General features: G+C 40.4%; 1 protein-coding gene across 4 annotated transcripts in view; it reads left to right on the forward strand.

Moving 5' to 3' along the window:
* LOC112555322 (acetylcholinesterase-like) overlaps nt 1-22,749 on the forward strand; it is a 37,840-nt gene continuing 15,091 nt past the window's right edge. For 2 of the 4 annotated variants that reach the window (XM_025223672.1, XM_025223675.1), the window contains exon 1: nt 13,305-13,563. The gene's annotated coding sequence lies outside the window, so the exon portion shown is untranslated. Of the gene's footprint in view, nt 708-13,304; nt 13,564-19,212; nt 19,484-22,749 lie in introns of those variants that run through there. The other 2 variants (XM_025223674.1, XM_025223673.1) reach the window with 2 other exon arrangements.

A 22,749-nucleotide genomic window follows, 5' to 3' on the forward strand; every position in this document is an offset into this window, starting at 1 on the left:
CGCTGGTGGAAGTGGCTACGGTCGTGGCTGTGGTCGACGTCGTTGCGGCAGCGTCGCTCGAGCCTTAACAGTCGCGCTGACGTGTCCCGGGCGCCGGCAGGAAGTGACGACCAACTATTGGCGAGGAGGTCGAGAGTTATGCCCCTCTAGACACTTTTTTTTCTGAAAGGGATGTGCAATTTTCATTTGGCGGAGAGCTAGAATGTGCTTGACGGAGTGCGATCCTAGCGGGCAAAACGAGTTCAGACTGACAAAAAATCAGGTAAGATGTAAAGCTTGGAACAGATGAAGAGAAATAAGAGCATCTCATCTTTCTTGGACGACGGAGACACCCGACTTGTGTAAACTAAATGTTGTGTTAACCGTGGAGTTTTTTGTGTGGTAGACGGAGCAGGAAAATTTTTCTAAACGTTTTCAGCATTCAGACTAGAAACATGTGAATAACCAACCAAAGCGAGGCAATAAGAGGTCCTCCAGTATTTACAGGGACACAGTATCCTACAAGGCGAGCGAGGAAGGAAGACTTTGGTTAGCTCTTGAACTTCTGACAGTGAATTGCATACATTCAACCCAATTTGTGAATAAACTGTGCAAGTACTGCTTAAAAAAAGGGCAAAGAAGAAGAACCCTGGAGGCAGCAGGTGGCAACGACAGTCTCTAGCAGGTGAAGTGACCAGATGACTGGACATTAACAATCTTTGTCTCAGGTAAGTACGTAGAAGCTGTTACTTGAACAAAATGATATCAAAATAACAAAGAACACAACTTTCACACAATTATTGTACGCACAAGTTCCATTGAAGTCTAAAGTAAGGAGAAAAATAAGAAAAATGATCAAGAATGGAGCCATAAAGCAGACGAGAGAAATTCAACAATCTTTAAACCATCGTTTAGAATTTTCTTCCTACTGTCTTCCAACTGGGTCTCCGTTTGAAGATTTCAAATTTTGCCTTAGAAATCTTCATAAAAAATACTTTTTGTAACCCAAGGAGCTCTTCCGCTTTTTCCCCAATTCTTCATTTTTGTCCATGGATTCTGGTCTTGTTTGCCATAGTTTGTTGTTGCTTTTGTTTATCTGATGCATGGTAAAGTTTCGTTTTATTTATAATCTTTCGTACACAGCAGAATGGGCTCGCGTTCATACTGGGGTATACGGTCTACAAATTATTATATTATTATTATTATTATTATTATTATTATTATTATTATTATTATTATTATTATTAAAAAGTTTCTCAGCTTTATTATGAGTTCTGTAATATATATTTTTTTTGTTTATCGTTCTTTTTAAATTAACCCAGAGAGCTTAAGTAATTTTCTTCCTTAAGTTTTTTTGCCTTGCCTTAATTGTAAAGGAAACTAAATGGCTAAAAGCTCAAGCATGCGGATGATAATATTTTTTAAATTAATGCAACGCGGCGAAGAAGTATGACAGGACAAACACATGACAACAAAGAATGGGAAAAAACACTTTGCATCAAACTTCATACCTTTTTCTCCTGGCATAAGATGTTCTCTCTTTGACGAAAACTCAGATGATGAGGAACAAAGGATGTCGTTTAATGTCGTTCATTCAAGCGTCGCCTTATTTTCATCCACCTTTTCTGCGGCATCTTGTTTTGAAGACTGCCAGACCTTTTGAAGCTCGACACCTATTGACCTCCTCATTGGCAACAAGATAATGCAAAAAGATTAACATTTAAAAGACGTATGGAGAGAGTGAGAGAAGAGAGACAGAGACGGAGAAGCACTCTTTTCTTCTGATCTGCTAGAACTAGAATTTCACCTAATCTTTCTTCCACAAGAAAACCGCACAAAACCAACAAACTAGGTTTTAAAACCCCTGGAAGTAAGTAAAACAATTTATGTAGAATGTAATATACACTTCCTTCTTAGTGATAGCTAATCGGAAAAGCTAGGTGGCTGGTAAAACCTTAAAAATATTATCATACTTGCTTGTCTGTGATTTCAGTTGAAAGCGTTGAGAAATGTTTAGCCGCGTGTCCGCTTTGATCTCAACACAAAGACAAACAAAGTGTGGGATAAGGGAAGAAATTGAGAGGAAAGACGATAAGAAAGAATGAGAAAGAGAAAAAGGAGAAGTGAGAGTGAGAGAAAGAAAGATGGTAAAAGAAAAGGAAAATGAGGCAGTGAAGGAGGGAGAGAAGATTTAACTTCTAGCACAGTTCAGAACGGAAAAGAGCTCAGTATATTGAACAAACAAACAAACAAACAAACAAACAAACAAACAAACAAACAAACAAACAAACGACACTTACAGAGTCGTTGGTAGTGCATGACTTTTACAAATTGTTTGTAAAAAAAGGATATTTTTAGAAGAACCTTAAGCTGCTCACATACAACTAAGTTTTCATGGAAGAAAAAACTAAAAAATGTAATTGTACCATCAAAGCAAGTAGAATGTTGAAAACGAGGCGAACCACAGTCTTTTCATTTTCAGTTTATGACATCAAACATGACAAGATGTCCACAAACACAAGCTTATATCCAAGTTCTGTCGCTGATACACTGTTAAACAGGGAAAACATTTAATGAATAATAGACTAAGAGTTGATGGAGAACGAGAAAACTTACATTTATTTTTGTCTTCATCTTACGTTGAACATTTTCTTTTTTTCTCTCTCTTTTTCTCTTCTCGTTTTCTTTTGCTAATTTTTTTGGTGTGGGGATCGAAGAAGGTGAAGGAGTGGACTAGTCGTCCTGTGCAAGACCTACTCCCTTTCGCCCAAAACAGACAAAGGTTGCCGGGTTTATTCGTATTCTCCCTCTGTTACCTGTCAAGGTACTAATGAATAAATGGCTAACTTTCTTACTTCTCTTTTTCTTCCTTTCTTTAATTTAGTCTGTTCTTTTGATTTCTTTTATTCATTCCCTTCTTTTTGCTTCTTTTGTTCAGTTTTTTTCCTTTTTTTTTTATTTTTTTTTATTTCTCAACAATTCAAATATTTTTCTCTATGCCTACATTTACGCCTAACTTTACATTTAATGTCTTCTTGAATATCTGTTATAGTTACACCTATGCTTCATTAAATGTATTATTACAAACTGTGATCATTAAAAATTTAAATAGTCAAAAAAGTGTATGAATATTGACCAAAAGTACAAATTAAAAATAAAATGAACAAAAAAGACCAAAATGCTGAAGTATTTGAGTTTTTCAACACATTATTGTTACAGTTCGGATTTACACGCACGCGCAGACTCTTTGTCTCTCTTGTGATTGTGTGAATGTGTGTATATATGTGTGTGTGTGTGTGTGTAATATATATATACACACACAACGTTTCCCTTTAAATATGAGAGCAGCATCTGGAACTCTCGAACTAGTCGGTGCTTTCAGCGGTCGTGGCTAGCCAGGCAGTTCGATTTTCCCCACTTCTTTGGGGGAAACAAGCCGGAAGAGAAACAAGCGCAAAAGGGGGAGGAAAATCTATGGAGAAGATGTGAAAGAAACGAGCAGAACAAGATCGATTAGTGCTATTGCCACTCGATCTTGCATTTTCTTCGTTTCTTTTCTCAAATTCCACACCCGCCCTACAACCGGCAGTCCGTTGAAGGCACGCGCTCCCTTCCGAGCATCCTCTGTGTTCTGGACGGTCACTGAAGTTATCCTCTTCTGTTTGTAACAAAGAGCAACCTGCACACATCTACATGTTCCGACACTAGTCAAAACATGCAATTTTGCCATAAGTATGAACCATGGGATGCTAGTTTTTACTTATTTTAATACAGACTGTATCACTCGTGGTTACTGTCCACTCACGCGTTTTACTGTATTATAAATAAATAAATAAAAGGTTGATCGAATGTAGTTTATGGCAGAGTGATTTGTTCTTAAGGAATAGGCTGATAATCTCTCTTCTCTCCATTCCAATGCATTTTCTTTTTTTCTCTTCTCTATCATCTCGAGCTTGCTGTAGGCTCGAGTTCCAGTATGACAAAAAACTTCGTGGATCACCTGACAGGGTTTAGACAGTTCCAGGTGTCTCCCCATTCACAAGATGAACAGCTTTTGACACTGAGCTTCAAGTGGTAGCTGGCCCTCGAGGATTGAGGTTAGAGGTTGAGGAATGTTTAAAGGGCGACACGAGTCCAACAGTTTTTATGACTGGTTTAAGCTCATTTTAAAATAAGTATTCATACAATATTGGTACATAAGACAAGCTTTCTTTTTCAAGCTGTTTTCAAACATCGGCATTCTCATCTGCCAATAGATGTTTTCTTTTTCCGAAGAATGCATCTCTCATCTCTGGATTCCGTTCATGCAGGCGATGATCTTTTTCGTCGCTTACTGTTTTCTCGACAATCCAGATGTGATTAAAAGAAATTGATATAATATTTCTCGTGTCTCCTCCTCGTAATATGTTTTTGTGATACTTAATGCTCTATTTCCAGCGATTCTCGCTGAGCGCTCGTGTTGCCCTTTAATGAGTGGAGGAACATGGAGAAGCAGACGAGGATGTCTGGACTACCTTTTGACTGCCTCCTTCTCTTCTTTTATCTTCCAGTGTTCGGGACAATTAAATTTAACCCTTTTTTCACCACGTAGCACTCAGCTCATTATACGAAAATAAAAATTATACATCCGCCTACAAACAAATGCAGGTAGATACACTAGCACGCGCGCGCTCACACACACAGACATTTTCTGTATCGCATATCAAAGAGCTGCAGCAGTCGATCAAAGCAAAGCTTTGTGCGACATATGCCATTTCCCTCCATGCGTGAGTTAGACAAATAAATTGATAGGCACCGAACTGACAGAAAAAAGGGAGGAAAAAAATGGTCACGGCGAGAGCTCAATCATTCTGCCCCGTGACAGATGGTACTTCCTCGAGCTTAGGTTGAGCACGACCACTGGTCTTCAAGCCACTCTCGCACGCGGTGCCCGGCATCCAGAGGTAGAGAAGGGTGGATGGATGGATGGGGTGGATGGGGTGGAGGAACCAATCGATAAACCAGTATCACGTGACCGCAGGCCACAGTCTTGAAAATAATGCAGGATCATTTGAAGCTTAGCTCCCTTACGTTTAAAAATCGTTCGCTTAGTTATTCAACCAATCGGGGAAGGGGAATGCCGGGGATGCAAGACAGGCAACCGGCACGAACGTGGGCCATGACGAGTGTTGGAGTCTAGACACCCGGAGATTATTTCTGCCATTCCGACATGGCATTAATGCAGATTTCAAAGCTGTTTTGAGAAATAATTGCTCCAGTCGTATTTAGTCCACAAAGGTAATTCATCTAAGCTATTAAGCGCAGGAACACTGTTCCTGTTCATTTCTGAAAAAAAGCTGTGGTCAAATCAGCAAAAGTTCAAGGGATCATAGTAACGAAAACAAATTTTCTATAATAAATATATTAATACAACGCATATCTATTCAGTGCTTTATTGCAATAATACAATCACTATTCTAAGCACTGACATATTTAAACATTGAAAAAAAATTTACTTAACCCTAAATATAATTTAAGTTGTAAAATATACATAAAAAACAAAACAAAGGCATATATTGAAGAAATGAAGAAAGGCAAATAAAATCAATGCAAAAGATAGACAACAATACAAGAAGCCATAAAGTAAACACTACGTGAACATAAATTACAACAATACAAAAACATACATTGTAAAAATAATAAAAACAATACAAAATGCGTCCAGTAACACAAAAGGAAATAAATGACAGCAAACAAGTTTCGCACGATATGGTCTTTATCAGGAAGACTAGCAAATCGCGAGTGAAAGGAGAACTGTCATCTTGGTCTCTCATTCTTAATTTCTTTTTTTATTAGTCGTCCTGGCCTGGTGGCCTGGTAGTGAGATTCCTCCACAGCAGCCGTATGTCACTGTCAGCCTCGTTCTGAATACAATGTATGACACACATTGTACTGCCGGTGGTTGCCGTGTCCTCAAGATTCCAGGGCGCGCGCCAGTCCTCCAGCACAATAAAATAGAAGTCTAGTTAGAAAAAATACAAAATAAAAAAAATTATCTCTCTGAATTAGGGTAATGCGACACGATAAGAAAAAAGCATCACTGGAAATTATATCTCTTTTTGGCTTCGTTACGGATTCTGCAACAGTGGGGAAAAAATGGTAAGTGGGAATAAATGACCATGATTCCGTTTTCGATTTTTTTTCTCTTCCGTCAAATTTTGTGAGAAGTCACGTGATTAACGGGTCTTTTCCACAATGTCAGAACCTAGACAATAGATCTTTTCTCTGTGTTTAATGAAAGCTGCATCCACCCGACATGACCAACTTGTTTGTTCGTGTTCCCTTCTCTCGGTGACGATGTCTGATTCGCTAACTTGTCGAGAACCAGAGTGAAATCTTGGATCCTCGCTGTCCCTCGTAGCTTCTCGCTGGTCCACACTTGTTCAAGCAGGGTGAGACAGGGTGTGAGCCCACCAGGACTAAGTCTTATCGACGAGGGTACAGTGTTTTGCACCTAGCCGAGCACAGACCAGTCTCCCGTGAGATGCTGAAGAAGCTGAACATCGATCCACAGAGGAGTTGGAAAGGGAATTAACTCTCCGTGTCCCCAGGGACGCTCTTTTCATTTATTTGCTCCTGTGGCTACGGACTCTAAATTCTCGGGGTGAATATTTAAACCAAATATCAATTTATCTCCGGCTGGGTTGTCTGCCCCTTGGCCACTTGGCAGTTTTCCTCGAACGCATTAGTCAGTTACTGAGGGTTGTGTCAGAGTTAACTCCCCGGATGTGGGACTCACGAGAGTTTTTTTTTTCTTTTTTTTTTTTTTTTTTGATGCACAAGTTTTACTTAACTCCCAGGTGTGCATGTCAAGAATGCCTAATTTCTTCTTCCACCATTCCATCTCACCCCGTTTTTGGAGTTGTCATGTTGGCTGTGTGCCTGCTCAGGTGTGATTCTCCCCCTTGAATTAAAAGATCAGCAACAGTACATGCCATCATTTAGTTTTCCATGAAAAGTGTAACTGATCTTTTCACAAACAGCCTAAGCAAAACTTCAAATAACCACCTCCAATGAAAGATCTTACGAAGTGACCAATAATTTTGATATCTCAATCTATGTGTGGGCCATATTCACGAAGCAGAGGTAGGGTTACCTCAGGGTTTGTTGTGGCGTCCTTACAAAGGAGTAAACTAGAAACAAGCGCAGACAAGGCTTAAAATATAGAGGTTCTGATCTGGTGTACATACTGCCACAAATTGTCAACTGTCATTCGTTGTTGCAAAAAAAAAATTGACCAAAATGTTCTATAAAAAGATAATTGAATGAAAATTGGTGTGAACATTAATTTTTCATCATATTTTAGTTCTTTTTCTGTGAAGAGAACTTACAATACAAAATGTTTATTATGTCTCAGTACAAGCAGAATAAATTGCTTTATCTTGTTGTGGTTTGTAGTTTGAACAAACGCACCATTTTATGTCTCTTATCAATAACATCTTGACTTCCTTCAGCATCCTACAAAGTATCAGCAAATGCAGAATTGTTCATTTCTCTCTCTCTCTCTCTCACACACACACACAGAGTTTGATTTTTGCAATAAAAGAAAAACAAACAAGGTTACCTGAGTGAGGTGTTAGACCCTCTCTTATCTCAGGACAAAAGTTTTTGTGAAGACGGTGTCGACTGTCTCTCCCTCACCTTGTGCAACTCTCTACAGAATTAAGTACCCCTTTACGGTTTATTCAACCCTCTCCAGTCATGTACCCACTTCACGGTTTATTTAAGCACGAAGCCTACTGTGCGTCACACGGCTATCCACTCGGCTAGTGTGTGCGTGTTCGGGTTGTGATTCTTAACCTCTAACCTTTATCCGCTGACCCTCTGACGCAATGAGGGACACAGGACTGTCTAAAGCTGTAACACGACTCACATGGCTGTCAGATGAAGGAAGACGACCAGACAGCCTTCATACCCAGTAATAAGAACATCAGGACTGCCGCAGCAAGAAGTGCGGCCATCTGAGTGTCGGATGCAGCCCGACGGTTGTAGTGACTGCCGATCGAATGATGTCACCTTCTGGTGCGTCACGAAGCCGACGATCCGGGCACCGATGACTGATAATCTATCATCCCCCTTGTTTTCGAGGGTCTTTAAACAACAGGGTGACATGAGCGGACTGGACGGGCGGACAGAAAATGTCCGAACATGTTACAAGTCAGTGTCTCCAGCACAGGGATGGGGCGCGGTGGAGCGGGTACACAGGTCACGTGATCCTTGCTCCTGCAGCAGGCAGAGTATACCTCTAGCGAAGATTTTCTTACAAATTTTTTATCGACAGATTTTGTTAATAATGACATGAGAAAGACGATTGTCAATGCAATATGCACGTCTGTCGTTCACAGACAAACAGATGATGATGATGATAAAGATGATGATGATGATGGTTTAAAGAAAGCTTGTATTGGTTTGCAACTTTGATGGAAGATTTTGATAGCTGTTGAAGCATACAACAGCGTAGGATGGATGTAGTGTGACGGCAGCAGTAAAAATAGAAATGATATTAATAAAGCGAGCTTGAGAAGGCGTTTGCGTGCGCCATTCGTAATGACGAGACATTTTTCTAGCTTAACGATACGCTCACATGGACAGCAAGGTGGAGATAACCTTTTGCATCGCCCACTCGCCAAGCAGGATGAAGGACCGTCCAGCAATCTCTTTAGAAAAAACATGGCTTCATTTCGCAATGCGGAGGGAATCAAAGAACGCACGTGTGTGTCTCCGCGAAATGGGAAAAGGAGCTGATGTCTGCACATTGCGGGAAACAGGAGCTCTAACCGGCTTGCCTCTGTTTTCCTTCAACGCCTCCACACTCGGAGCCCCCGCGACAAAAGGGCGTGCTAACACTTCTCCACCAAGACTGTGGTTTCTCCCGTCCGTCCAGCCGGCCTCCCGCCGCACGCCAGTAATGACAGAGCCCAGCGCCGCAGCACGTCCGTCCATGTCGCTTGTCTCACGCAAGCAAAGGCTTTGCTCGAGCTCGTTAGTAAACCATTTGGAAGTGGGAGCACGAAATGTCTTACTTTAGTTTCACATCCCTTTATTAAAGCTCCGCAAGACTTCATTTATTGAAATAATAATAATAAAGTGGGTGGACATTAAGTATTTTCACACTCAGCAAGGCTCAATGCTCTTTACAAGAGAAAGTAAGACAAACAAAGTGGACAAAGTATTTGTCATCAAACAAACCGAGACACAAACAAAATGGACATAGTGTTTATCAAAAAAAATAAATAAAATAAAAATAAAAAAAAAACAGAGAAAGGGGAACATTAAAAGACATAAACAAGATAGATAAACCTGCGCACAAACCATATCCGAGAAGCGGAAGTTCTAGCTTGTATTTTGAAATAATTTTGTCTGAAGTTTACTACTGAACCCGTACTGGACATGTGGTCCAAACCCTAACTTCTATTTATCTTAATTAATATTTATCATTGTTTTCGCCTCGATGCATCTTCATATCCTATCTCCACCTGTAGAAGGACTACAGCTTTCAGACTTTTGGAAGATACCTCCCGTTGCTTGGACAATTACTGGTTTATATATTGCTACATGTGTTCTCATTTTCCCCTATCAAAGCTTTCTTTATTTTGTTTGTTTTTTTTCGTCGTTTTTAATTACATTTGGCTAGGTTTACTGAAAGCATGTGCGATTGTTCAGTCATCAAAACAAAGCTTGTAAACAATAGATGCAGAGGTGAGCAAGACAGGAATTTAAAAAAAACAAACAAAAAAAACAGAGAGAGAGAAGGAAAGATTAAAATAAATGGAGTAAGGAGACAAAGTATCTCCGGACATTTAAGAGTACACACCCAAGTAAGTTCACTCAAGGTAGATATAAACAACGATAGTCTGGTAAGGACAGAAAAACAATTTAAGCAGCATAGAAGGAGACAGAAAATTAAAAATAAATGTCGTTATTAAAAGGCTGGAACTGGGCCGGCCAGACATCCCATTGTGGAGGAATAAGGTTTGTGAAGCATCGTACGACAGGTCATTAAGGAGGAGTTATCATTAGATGTCAGTCCCACCCTAATATAATGCAACCTGTCGCATTGTCCCGGCGACCTCCCGAGCATCAGGGGAGGCCCTCGCCAGAGACAGTTACTCGCCCTCCTCCAGCGGTTTGGTCAGAGGTTAGATAACGGAGTGCGCATACTCTGACCCAGATTGTTGCGTACCTTGTCACAGGTTGTCACGCATTGGAAGGAGGTCAGGACAGTTGCATCTCTGCCAACAACTGCAAGGTGGGATATGTTTAATATGTGTTGTGGGAATTTTGACTGCGTTGAATTTTTTGGTTTTATTTTTTTTTTAAAAAAGGAAAGTCTCGTAGAATCCCGGGACAAACGAGAAAATATTTTTAAAATGTTCTGGAAGAGAAACAAGGGTGAGGGTGGAGGTTAGCCTTTTCTTGGGGGATGAAAAACTCTAGTCTTGGGTCCAACACAGACACCATAACCAGGATCAAAACAATGTATCTGTTTTCTGACAGCAAAATGTCCTGTTGGCACACCACCCATACACGCACGTGAAGAGACGAATGAGACCGAGAGATGGAGGAGGAATAAGGGGACCAAGATAAAAAAGATGAAAGGATGCAGACGAAGGGTGCCGATTTAACAATAAATCCAGCAATCTTCTGTCTGACATTCCATGGAACGCCCTGCAGGCGGCAGGACAGAAAACAATACCATTCACTCCTCACACACTTGTGTCTACTATTGCAGGCTGCAGGTGTCGGGTGCATGGAGGCGACAGGCGCCCACCCAGTGATAACCCACAAAGTGCCGCCATGTTTACCGTCTGCTTGCACCACAACACTCCTTCTCTCCATCTTATCTTTTCTGCCACCAGCTCCGCACTTGCTACACCCAGTCTCAGGTTTCGGAATTGCAAAAAAGCAGTACAAACTACCTGGAGAATATTTAAATGTTTGTTTTGACAAAGAGTATTGATGGGTGAGATGGTTGTTGTCCTGTCTTAAAGATTCTTTCTTCTTTCCGATATGATCTCTCTGTTTCGTGTGAGTTTAGACACTTGTTCTAGACATTAAAAATTTTGACTGGTATCCTAACGTGTGTATCCTAAAGTGTATCCTTAAATGAAAACTTTAATATTTAGTCTGTGTTCCAAAAAATGTAGCTCAATACTTGATACTGTGTATCAACATGTAAAACACTCTCAGAACTCATTCTGTGTCCTGTCATAGAAAATATTGTCTGCGATCAAGGTACACTCATTAAATTCTTTTGCTGTTGTATGTTTAGTAAAATAATAAAGTGTGTGCTTCTGTATTTTATGTCCAAAATTTTAAAAATAGGAATATAAAAATGTAAACAATTTCCTCCAAAAATATAATTACGCCTTCGATTTTTGTGTCCCGTGAATCACTGATGTAAGACAGAAGTTCTTTTTTTTTTAAAACAAACAACTTTTTCAGATTTCATCTGGCAATAGATGTAACAATGAGCAATCATGACGACGAGAAGTCAGTTTTCTAGTGAATGGGTTTATTGTACAGAGCACAATATTCTGCTTACATTGTACTGTATGGAGGTTACATTGCTAAGGTGTCTGTCTACCAACAAGAAAGTGTGTAATTTTTTTTATAAACAAAATGCAAAAAAAAAAAAAAAAAAAAGAAAAGAAAAAAAAAAAAGAAGGGTGAAGAAGGTTCTTAAGCCGACATGTCGTCTTGGTAATTGGAGCCAAGCTGAGCATCTATTTATTCTGTTATGAATTATTTCTTACTTACTTTACCTGCTGCTCCTGAAAAAGATTTTAAAAAAAGCTGTAGGTAGAAGAGATTTGGCATAATAACCTTAATCGTAATAAAATGAAATAAACCGTAATAACAAATAACCGTAATCCCATTCGATCAACATGTTTATCGGTCACTTTGTACCTCGACTATCAAAATATCATCATGAACCTTACAGCTTATATCAGGCTGATGTCTTCACTAAACTAAACACCATTCACTGTAAACACTGCCCCGACAAAATCGTTTCCAGAAAAAACAATAATCAGACAACAGACCAACTAAGATTTAAGCTTGTTCGTCCTTTTCTCATGAAAACAAACATAGGAGCATAAATATGCTATTTTACTTGAGTAAACACGGTACTAACTATAGTCAGTGATGACAACGATGGTGACGATAATCATTAAACCTACTTTTATTATTCAATAATTTAGTTCAGTCGGAGATTATCTGTCAGCAGAATGAGAGAGAGGCGGAGAGACAGAGCGTGCAGGATGACTATCAGGGGCTAGAGAAGATTGTAGAACAGTTCACAAAAGGTCTTTTTCTGGACAGAATAAGAATAGATGCGTGCACGTCCTTCAGAACTTCCGAAAGGAAGAGAAATGTAAGAATGAATAAAGTCTTCAGCCAGGCGCAAAATGTCATCGACCTGTGGAAGCTGCCAAGCGCATCGACCTCTTGGTTCCTCCCTCCGACACGCAACAGTCTGGCTTCTGATGTGCTTTTTGCAAAATGTTAAAACTACATTAAAATGTCTGGAGCAATAACGAGGAGTAGAGCAAGATGTATGATCGTCTGTGCCATCTTGTCTGACTTTTACATGGCTCACCTGTAATTCAGAGACATTTGATGCTACATTGATACCTGTCTCAAACTGTGACTCTGCCCTGTCTGCTTGTATAGCATTTAAAAGACTTTGTATGAATGAATAATTTTCAAATCTTCCTGCATGAAGTGCAGATTAAACATATCACAATACAATTTTTTGTAAAAATAAAATTTCTACGAAGTAAAATTTCCACATTCTTACAAGAGTTAAAAAGAATAATAGTACTTTAAATATAGGTAGAATTTTGACATATATAGAATTAGCTATAAATTTTAGAATCAAAGACAAAAAGTTCAAAAGTGACCCCCAAAAATATAATTCAGCAGTAGCTAACAACTATTATGTTTTACAATTCTGCGCAGCATAGTATCAACATTATAAAGACCTTGTCAACTGTACCCAGCTGTGCTCCTTGCACCATTCTTTGCCAGACATCTTGAGGACATCTCTGTACGGGACTAAAACACGAAACACAAACTGAAAATGATCTCAAAGAAACGATAATGCCGTGGACACCAAGACTTTGGGAGGTTGCAATAGGAGCACATGGCTGGCAGGTTCACTGTACCTAAATCGTTTGGTCCTTCGTTGTTCTCCAGCGCCAAGACCTGTTCTCCTACGATTGGTCGAGACTGGAGTAGGGTTGGTGTGTGCCGAGCTGTGGAAAGGCGATGCTTTATAAGCCGGCCTTGTGGGTTTTGTGAGGCCATAAGCTCCACGGCAGTTGTGTCGCAGACTTTCTTGCAGTGGAAATCCTGAGATGGAGCAGACGAGACACGGCGCCAGAGGAAAGTTTGTTTGCGAGTGAGAGGAAGCGGCACCTGCCGGCCCTGCAGCGCTCCAAGATCAAACAGAAGGGGAGACAAGGCATGTGCCCGGGCATCCTTGGCAGACGATCGAACGTCGAGTGTTGGCAATAGGAGTAGGACACGAGAGAGAAGCTGGTCAGTACTGACTGTCATTAGTGCCACATGTCACATACATATCTCGCATCTCTTCCATGACTTTGCAGCAACCACTCTTGTCCTCATCTTGTTCCTTTTCATGCACTTACTCCTACCTTTCCCTGAAATTACTTAGTACAAAAATAATATAGTTTAGTAAATTTAAAAACAAAGAATAATATGTAATTTTATAATATTTTTCCAAGGCCTGGTGGGCTGAAGAACAAATGTTTTCTTTGTCACGTGTGTAGATAGTTGAACATTTTCAATTGGTCACTAACACTTGGCAGTGTGGACAACCAAATACTTGTTTAAGGTATATATTTTGGCTTTTCAAGTTTGGTAATCAAGCACGTGACTACTTGTTGCCTTCCTACTGTGATTCTACATTCTATATTAACTCTAACCCTATGTGTTTGCGAGCGCGGATGTGTATGTACAAGTTCTCTATTCACTATCTCAGAACATGTGCTTGTCTTGGGGCTTGAGTCTTAGACAGTCCAATGATGGCAACAAAAAATAAATAAATAAATAAATAAAAATAAAATAAAAAAATCACACGATAGAATTCAATAGCCAAATAGTCTGGGTTCGAATACACAGTCCTGTGATGAACTAAAAGCACACAAACTCTCTTAAAACAATCTTATTTGTTCACTGTATTCTGATTGTCTTGAAAATCCTGTAAACAGCCAATATTAGGTAGGTACTATAAAGTATGAGACGTGTCCCCCTGAATTTAGTTTTATTTTATGTGTTTATTTCAATATTTTTGTGTGCCAATAACAACTAGTTATCTTCTACTGTTTTCAGATAACTTTCTAAACTGTTTTTCCCCGCACTTATCTTCTATTCTTTGCTCCCACAAAAATCTGAGTTCAGTCTTCTTGCTGTGCTCTTGAAGTCTGTTTGCGTTCTTAACACCGAAGCTTGCAGGGGATTCCTTCACAGACCCATCCATACCTCCCCAGCCCTCCTCCAGGCAAGCTATTAGTGACGAGTTGTGGCTGTCATTTTGCAGCAATTATCCGGGAATAGCGGTGTGGCTACAACTCGTGTTCTGGTCCTCCTGGTCAGGTGCTTCCTTCCCTCCATCCCAACCACCATCCAAGTGCAGATGGGAGGGTAACCGGGGCCTTGACTGAGGTGAGGTTGGCCAGTCCCTCCAGGCAAAGCTGTAGTTTATCGCTTCTTGGCGAAAGCAAACCAATTACTAACCGACCAACCACTAGACAAGACCCTCGAGAACAGTTGAGACAACATGAAAATGATGACAAACAATTCGTCATGATAAACATGATGATGATGGGTTGACATAAACCTTTCCTATTTCCGTAAACCTAGGTTTCTGGTCGTTAGAAGACTGACGAGATCCTACTTACAAAAATACTTACATTTTATTCAGAACAAGGTGACTAAGCACAACCTACTAACCAGTTGAACAAGACAAAGCAGAAAATTAATGAAGTAGAAATAAATCCTAGTAGTCATGTCTTATTGGTTTTCAATTATTATTTTTAAGAAGTCAATACTAAACAATTCCCAGACCTCTCTCCCAACTTTTCACAATGTAATTGATATGTGCTTTATACAGATATATAAGTTTTGTGTATATTTTGTACATGTAGTATGGTTGACATATGATCTGCGTTTCAATACATCGATACATGACCACACATCATAGGACGGTCTGCCGATAGTGTATGGGAGTTCACTGGCCCTCCTGGGCTGTATTCCCGCATTAATCATCCCACTGACACTTCCAGATAATTAAAGGCATAAAAAGTTTGCCGAGGATCGAGCCCCAAGAGATTACGGCCAGAAAAATGGCCAAACCCCTGAACGCCAGCATCTTTTGAGTGGCGCTTAAAGCCCCTGATGATATACTGACCGGTGCAAACACGGTCATTGCCACCAGCCAGAATAGAGTCCAGAAATAAATCTGAAGGAAGGTTCGTCTCTCAGCACTTCACAGGCTGGTACCTGCAAGCCACTTCCATCAGACGCTGGAGATCACTAACGAGGATGGTCGTAAAAATGGCGAAGTTCGGGTGGCTGGATGCTGGGGTTATGTCACACGGGGCTTCTTGATAATTTCCCTTGTGCACTGTAGACGATCTTGTGGGGATGATGTTCGAGCTGCAAAGATGTTCTGCTCATTGCAGCCGCAGTTTTTCTCCATAATATCCAGAAATTTTCAAAGTAATAAACTGAGTTCAAAGGCCATCTTCTGAGCGAGGGCAAAAGTTGTTTCGTGCGGTTGTCGGCACCTTATGCTCCCCTCGTCCCACATAATCTGTAAATATTAAACATTATTCTGTAAATACTATTCTGACAGGCTGTGGAGATGTAAAACTGTGGGGCTGTAGTCATGATGCGACATAATGTGACTTCTTGCACGTTGGTCGAGTACCGAGCAAGTGGTTGAACACCGATAAAGAATTCTCTCGAAAAGCAGTTCAAATCCTAAGCACCACTGTATTATTATATTTTACAGTAGCAGTGTATACATTTCTATTGATTAACAATTCGAAAGAAAAAGTAAGCAAAAAGCTTGAAAAGGCAGCTATCATCACCAATTTAGCCTTTCTACTTCCCATTCCTGAAAGATATGATAGTGAAAAGATTATTATTTTTGTAGTAGCTTTTCAAATACTTTTCCGTTTCTTACAAAATTAGTAACTTTTTTTGACTGTTTCATGCCTCTTAAACTATTTGCACAACCCTGTGTACCAGAGTTCAAGATACAGCATACATTTTTTCCTATCCTTGTTATTTATTTTATTTTTAATTTCATTCATGTCGAAATGCTTGAAAGTTTCTGGTTTTGTGCGTTTGTTACAACTCGCATGAACCTGACGGTTTTTTAAAATTATAATTAACAATGATCAAAGGGATAAATTACAGTAGTTTTTCTTGGTAACAATTGTCTAATTCTGGTCTAATATTTCACGGAGTCTGTGAAACACAGTTGATATTTAGAATTTGCAGCATAGAAACTAGAAACTGGAAACTGGAGGTGTGTTATGGACCTCGGTCCACTCTCAAAATAAATTGGTCGCTGACGCTTCTTCATCATTAAAACAGATTTAATATGCTGAAGAACCAGTTAGCAGAAATTACACCACTTGAAAAAAGTAGTGCAAGGTGTGGGTGGAGAAACCAGAGCCAGAGAACACAGACTCTTCATCCTTTTGTTGTCAGCTTGTATGAGCTAGTGATACAGCATGGATTTACATTTTTCACATTAGTTTGTAATTTTAAAAAAATCATTACAGAAATGGATGACACAGTGTGGATTGTATTTATCTTTAAACTCAGTTCTGTCTATAATCATCTCCATACAAAGAAAACAGTTCAAAACAAAAATTTCAAATAATTAAGAGAAAAGTACTCTGATTGTATAAAATTTTGACATCGACGTGAACATTTGACACGTGACATTCCTTGCACGTCTGATTTGCTGAATTCATTGAAGGATGATACCTCCTGTCCTGGAAATAAGAGCTGGACTAGTTAGTGAAGCTTTGATTTTCTGTGCCCGAACCATCCTGGAAAGGTTGTTCAGTAAGACTAAGCCGCTGCTAATCTCCTGACGAGATCGAAAGCAGAATAATCTGATTGATTGAACCTGATTGGCTGGCAGTGTTGACAAGTTGTCCTGGCTGCAGTTTGCATGGCCACCAAGCTGGCAGTCGAAGCCTTGGCAACGACGAACCCTTATGTATCCCGTGATGCCTTGCTACCAGCCTCTAAAATAAACGGAACATTTGTGAACACTGCGAATGAGGCTCTAGGCAAGATTCCGTTTTCAAAAAACAAACAAACAAACAAACAAAAAAAAAAACAAACAAACAAACAAAAAACCAAAAACGGAGCGACATATTTAGCTGTTACCAAGGTTGTCTACATTCCTTAATGACTACGCCTACATTTGTAAAATGAACAACAGACTTCAAGAATCTTCAACATGAGTAATGAGATCGAAAGATATGGTTTATTATGAAAGCCATGATGTAGACGGCGTCCCAACATCATTCGTTGCTTTATTGCCAACCGAACGGTTCCCGGTTTTCGCATATCGATATAAACGATGTAAAAATAACCGTAAATCATCCTCCATTATCTATCCGTTAATCAATTGTCCGGTAACTGGTGATTCGCACCTGAGATCAATCAGCGCCGCCAACAATGTGCTACGTCACACTAGTAGACCAATCATAACACTGCTTCCAGTCGAAACCAGAGAGAGAAATTTTTTGATTATTCAGATGCTAAAAGTCAGAACCGGAGGAAACTGCAACAAATAAAACTGAATATGTTCAAGCCAGAGGCTTACTCAGTCTCAAACACATGGGAGGCAATTTGTGATTGGTGTACTAGTGTGACGTAGTACACTGTTAGCGTGACGTAGTACACTGTTCGCAGCGCTGGTTGATCACAGGTGTGAATCACGTAGTTTGTTAGAGGATAATTAATTAACGGATGGATTTTGAGTCTGAAATTTTCAAGTTAATTTTACATCGCATATATCCATCGATATAAACCATTCGGCTGGTCTTTTGTTTTTGTTTTTTTTTAATGGACCTTCTCTGCACCCTGCGCTTTACCTTATGTACATCACCTAACACCATACTAACTGAAATCCCTCTATGTAGTAGTTTCCTAATTATTCTAAATATTGATGAATATTTCTATAATATGATAAGATATAAAAAAAAAATACTGTGCCTCCATTTTCTTCATTATCCGAGACTTTGCATGCAAAGACTGATTGATCAAGCAGACGGAAAGTTTACTTTAGGCCCAGTGAGCTGTGAGCTGTGAGTATTTGTGTTCGGGTTTTCTTGCCGCATATTTTTACAAGCTCGCCGGCCTATTTCTAGAAACAGCGAACGCATTTCGCATCACCGCCTCGTGCCGACACCGAGGAGTTCAACTCTCGACAAAGTCTCAACTCTTCCGCGGCCTGCGAGACAGGTGCTGCCATCTGACGTTACGCTGACGCCACAGGGTGATGGAGGGAGTGAACAGAGCACCTGTCGGCGTGAAAAACAAACGTGAGAATAGAACGAACTGAAAATTAAAAAATATAATGGTGAAAGAGTTTGTCAGGGAATGAAGCGCACGTGGAGCCCGGGAAAGTAAAAGGCAGCCGCTGGAAATACGATGAGAGTTGTAATGTTATCAATGATGATCTTAGCAACGAGACTTGATATTATTGTTACTTTCAATGTCGATGTTATTGTTCTCGTCTTATTTAGTCATCAGACGGACACATGAAGGTAGAAAAAGATCGCGATCAAGAGAGAGAGAAGGCGCACACGCACGGCAAAATTCGCACATTAGCAGACAATTTGATGGGAGACTTTCAAACCCGACTTTTTTAACGGCCGACCAATGACGTCATCGTGTGCGCGCCGTGCACGTGAAAACTTCGCCGCTGCTCGGTAATCGCTCAGCACGTGCACTCAGGCAGCTCCTTCTGACAATGTAGTCTCTCTTTCTCCATCTCCACATTGGCTGAACTCCGACAGGTAGTCGGCTGTAAGCATCTGTACAGGCAGCCTCTGTAGCCAAGGTGTTGGGGGAAGACAACCCCGCAGCTGCCTAGGGAGGGGGAGTGAATGGAGGGCGCTGCTAGCGGGCCACGGGAGAGGTTGAGCACCGCGCAGTACGTCGGGTGAAGTCGTGGATCCCTCAACCTTTGGGAGGAGAGGACTCCTGTGTGAACATGGGGCAGAGGATGGACGTTGGTCACGTGACAGACGAGCACTCGCTGGGTCTGGTCGAGTCGAGCTCTGCCAAGTTCTCCTCCCGAAGTATCCCCAGAGAAGCATGGATGTGAGTCGGCAAGTCTCGATGAAAGGACTTCGTAACTCGGAAATGAGAAAAACAACCTCGGCAGCCTCAAAGAAAGGTAGAGTTGGCAATTATGGCTTTCTTACTTTCCGAACAACGTGTGTGTTCGTTAGTGTGTGACAAACTACAGCACGGACTAACCAGCAGAAACATAAACAAGTAAATATTGTCACCGAGGCAGAAGTACTTTAACATAAAAAAAAAACCTCGTCGCCGATTTAAACGTGAACGAAAAAAAAAATTCGGGTAAGTGGATTAACATCTTATTGTATCTTTACCCGACTTCTTTATTTATGTCACGATCTGAGTTGATGTGATTCATCTCTTAGGTCAAAGGCTATCAACAACCAATCAGCAGCATTTTAGTGTTCTTTGATGACAGAAAACTTTTGAAGGGGAGAAGAATAACTAAACCGCATTTATTACCAAGAACTTATTTGTAGTTCTAACCTTCGTAATTACTTTCTCGTCTATCTTCAACCATCTTTGATTTTTTGAAGTAGAAAAAAGAGATGAAGATGGTTTGTTCTGTTAGTTGTCGCTAATAGTTGTTTACCTCCTCAAATCTCTTTGAAGATGTTTCAAGTTTTATTGATCTTAAACGGTTAATTTGTTTGTGTCGATCTGCAAATCATTTGTTTACATTTTGCTTTCATAGTGTTAAAGGGATTTTTTCAAACCGAGGCTCTAGTAAGCATGTATCTTCCTCATTCAAATTTCTAGATGATTTATTTTGTTCCATCAGATGATGACTGTCTTTATCAAGTCAGTAGATGATGTCAATATTTATTATCAATATTTATTATGTTTGTCGTTCTAACCTGCGTAATTTCAATGGTGTCTCCTTTTCGCTGCTGGTGGAGGTAAACAACTCCAATCAACAAATCCACAGTGAACTGTGGACATATCGCATTCATCTACACAGCAACAATGAAGTACACTGAGTGCAAAATACTCACCAGAGAATAAATACATTGACTACATTATCTCACCAGAGTATAAATATATTTTGTACATTACAATGCCTTAATAGAAATGCAGATATAAGATTGATAATAAGGTGTTAATAGGGTGTACACACACACACACACACAGACACACAGACACACAGACACACAGATGTACACATACACCAACAGCTAAACCGATGCATGCTTGAGTGACAGAGCAGGACGAGGGAGGTACAAAGACTGGCGCCCCATAGGAAAGCCAAAAGCTATTTTTAGTTGTAGGGAGTCGGAGTGAGGGAGTATTTTTGTTGGACGGAATGTTTCTCTTCCCCCAAACCTCTTCTCTTCGTTGCACTAGACGCAGCACCGACAACAGCAGCTGGTGAGAAGGGAGCACAGTAGTAGGGGCCAGCAACACTACTCTGAGTGGATATACAGAGTGGAAACTGAGTTCTTGAATCATGGAACCTGAATTTTAAGAGGTTCTATTTCAAGGAGATAGCGAATAAAAATTTGTTCCTCTATCACCTATTGTAGAGATGCTATTAATACATTATCTTTAATTTTTTACAGTCATTATTAGTCATTACTGAGGAACATATTTTCATACAAACATTAATTAATTCCTTTTTTTTCATTTTTAGCAAAGTTGTTTGTTTCCTTGTAGACAAATTGATTTGTTTACGGACATCAATAGCATCCTTACAAATACTAAACTGTAGGTGGAGTTTCAATAACTGAAAACAGTCAACAACATTTTGTTGATCAATTGTGTACTTGCCACCTGGAGACAGCAACCATTAAATCATCTTGCTTTAATGTCTGAAGTAAGAGGCTTAACTCTTTGAACATTTTGCTACACAAAAGTGGTTCAGCGCCATTTTGTCCCACACATGCCGCTGAGCTGCGAGAGTTTGTGGTTTTTATGCGAGAGAGAGAGAAAAAAAAATAGTAGTTTGTGAAAAATATGGAACTAAAGGATGCCAGAAGGTGGATGTTTCAGTAACTACTTTACAGTTTTACTTCCAGCGGTTTGGGGGGCAATGCAACAGCTCCAGGATGGGATGTTTGGTAGGTACTTGGCGAGTATTTGTGCAAAAATAAAATGAAGAAATGAAATTGGAGATGTGGGCTCCTGGCTGCTTTACAGCTTGACGAGGATGTTTATGACGAGTTTTTGATCTCCATTATTCCTTCGTCAATGCATCCTGCACGTGCGGCGAGGATGTTTGTTTTTAAGTGCACAGATGCAAGTCCACACCCGGACATTGTAAGTGTGAGGACCGGGTGCGAATCCCATGGGGTGGGTGGAACTAGCTCAGAGCCCTTCTCTCTGTCTCTTACTCTGAGTAAAGTTTACACGCGTTTATCGTGTATAAACTCCAATAATAAGTTTGAAGTGTAAACCCGGGTTTTACAGGTTTAACATTGTAGAAATACTGAGGACTGGAGGTAAACATGAAAGAGAGGTTTTGAGGATTTACGACAGATTTATCATGAAATTTAAAAGGTCGACTTGTCAGTCGAGTGGCGAGTTGTCGAGGGTCGTAACGGTGGTCAAGATGTTGCACACGTCGTGAGGGCGTCACCCTGATGACCAATGAATATCAACACCTTAGCAACGGTATCCAGGGGTAGCCTCCATGTCATGCTTCGGGGCCACTGACCCACAGACCGGACCACATCGCCACAGACGTTCATGCACGCACACGCACGCACGTGCACATGCCAAGGGTATTGAGAGAAAATGCGTTCGTGGCTGAAAGTGTCTGATCTTCTTTCACTTGTGCACGTGAATACAATCACACCTTTTGTTGCCTTGTGGGTAGCACCGTGAGATCAAAGTCTCAGACAGGTGCAAGAGAGCAGACGTTACAGGCGGTGAGTCACTGATGGCTTTAGAGGGTCGGCGGAAAGAGAAGCCAAACACACATGAGATTGTCGGCGTGTGTACGCACGTGTTTTTATCATTGTGTGTGTATGTGTGAGAGAGAGAGGGTCGGGAGGAACTATTTGCATCAAAATTCAGGAAGGAGTATGTAAGAAGGACGATAAGCATGTTTCCAAATGAGAATAAGAGATTGACAGACCTTCAGGAAAAAAAAACATAAAAGCTAATGGCAGATATATCGTAACGGCTCCTCGTTTGCTGAGAAAGTGTTGTGCATTTTCTACATCTCACATCGTAGTGATCGAACATCTATAATATTATCTCTCAATTTTTCCACACAGATGCACACGTGTTTCCATGTTCACACATACACATACTCATCCTCCAGATGGTCACAGACTTGTCTGAGCACGTGACACGCGCTTGGTGTGTGGAGTACCTCGCATATTAGTATTCCAGAAAGTGATAGATAAATAAATGAAA

The sequence above is a fragment of the Pomacea canaliculata genome, linkage group LG14 (genome assembly GCF_003073045.1).
Source record: "Pomacea canaliculata isolate SZHN2017 linkage group LG14, ASM307304v1, whole genome shotgun sequence".
NCBI classification, from domain to species: Eukaryota; Metazoa; Mollusca; class Gastropoda; order Architaenioglossa; family Ampullariidae; genus Pomacea; species Pomacea canaliculata.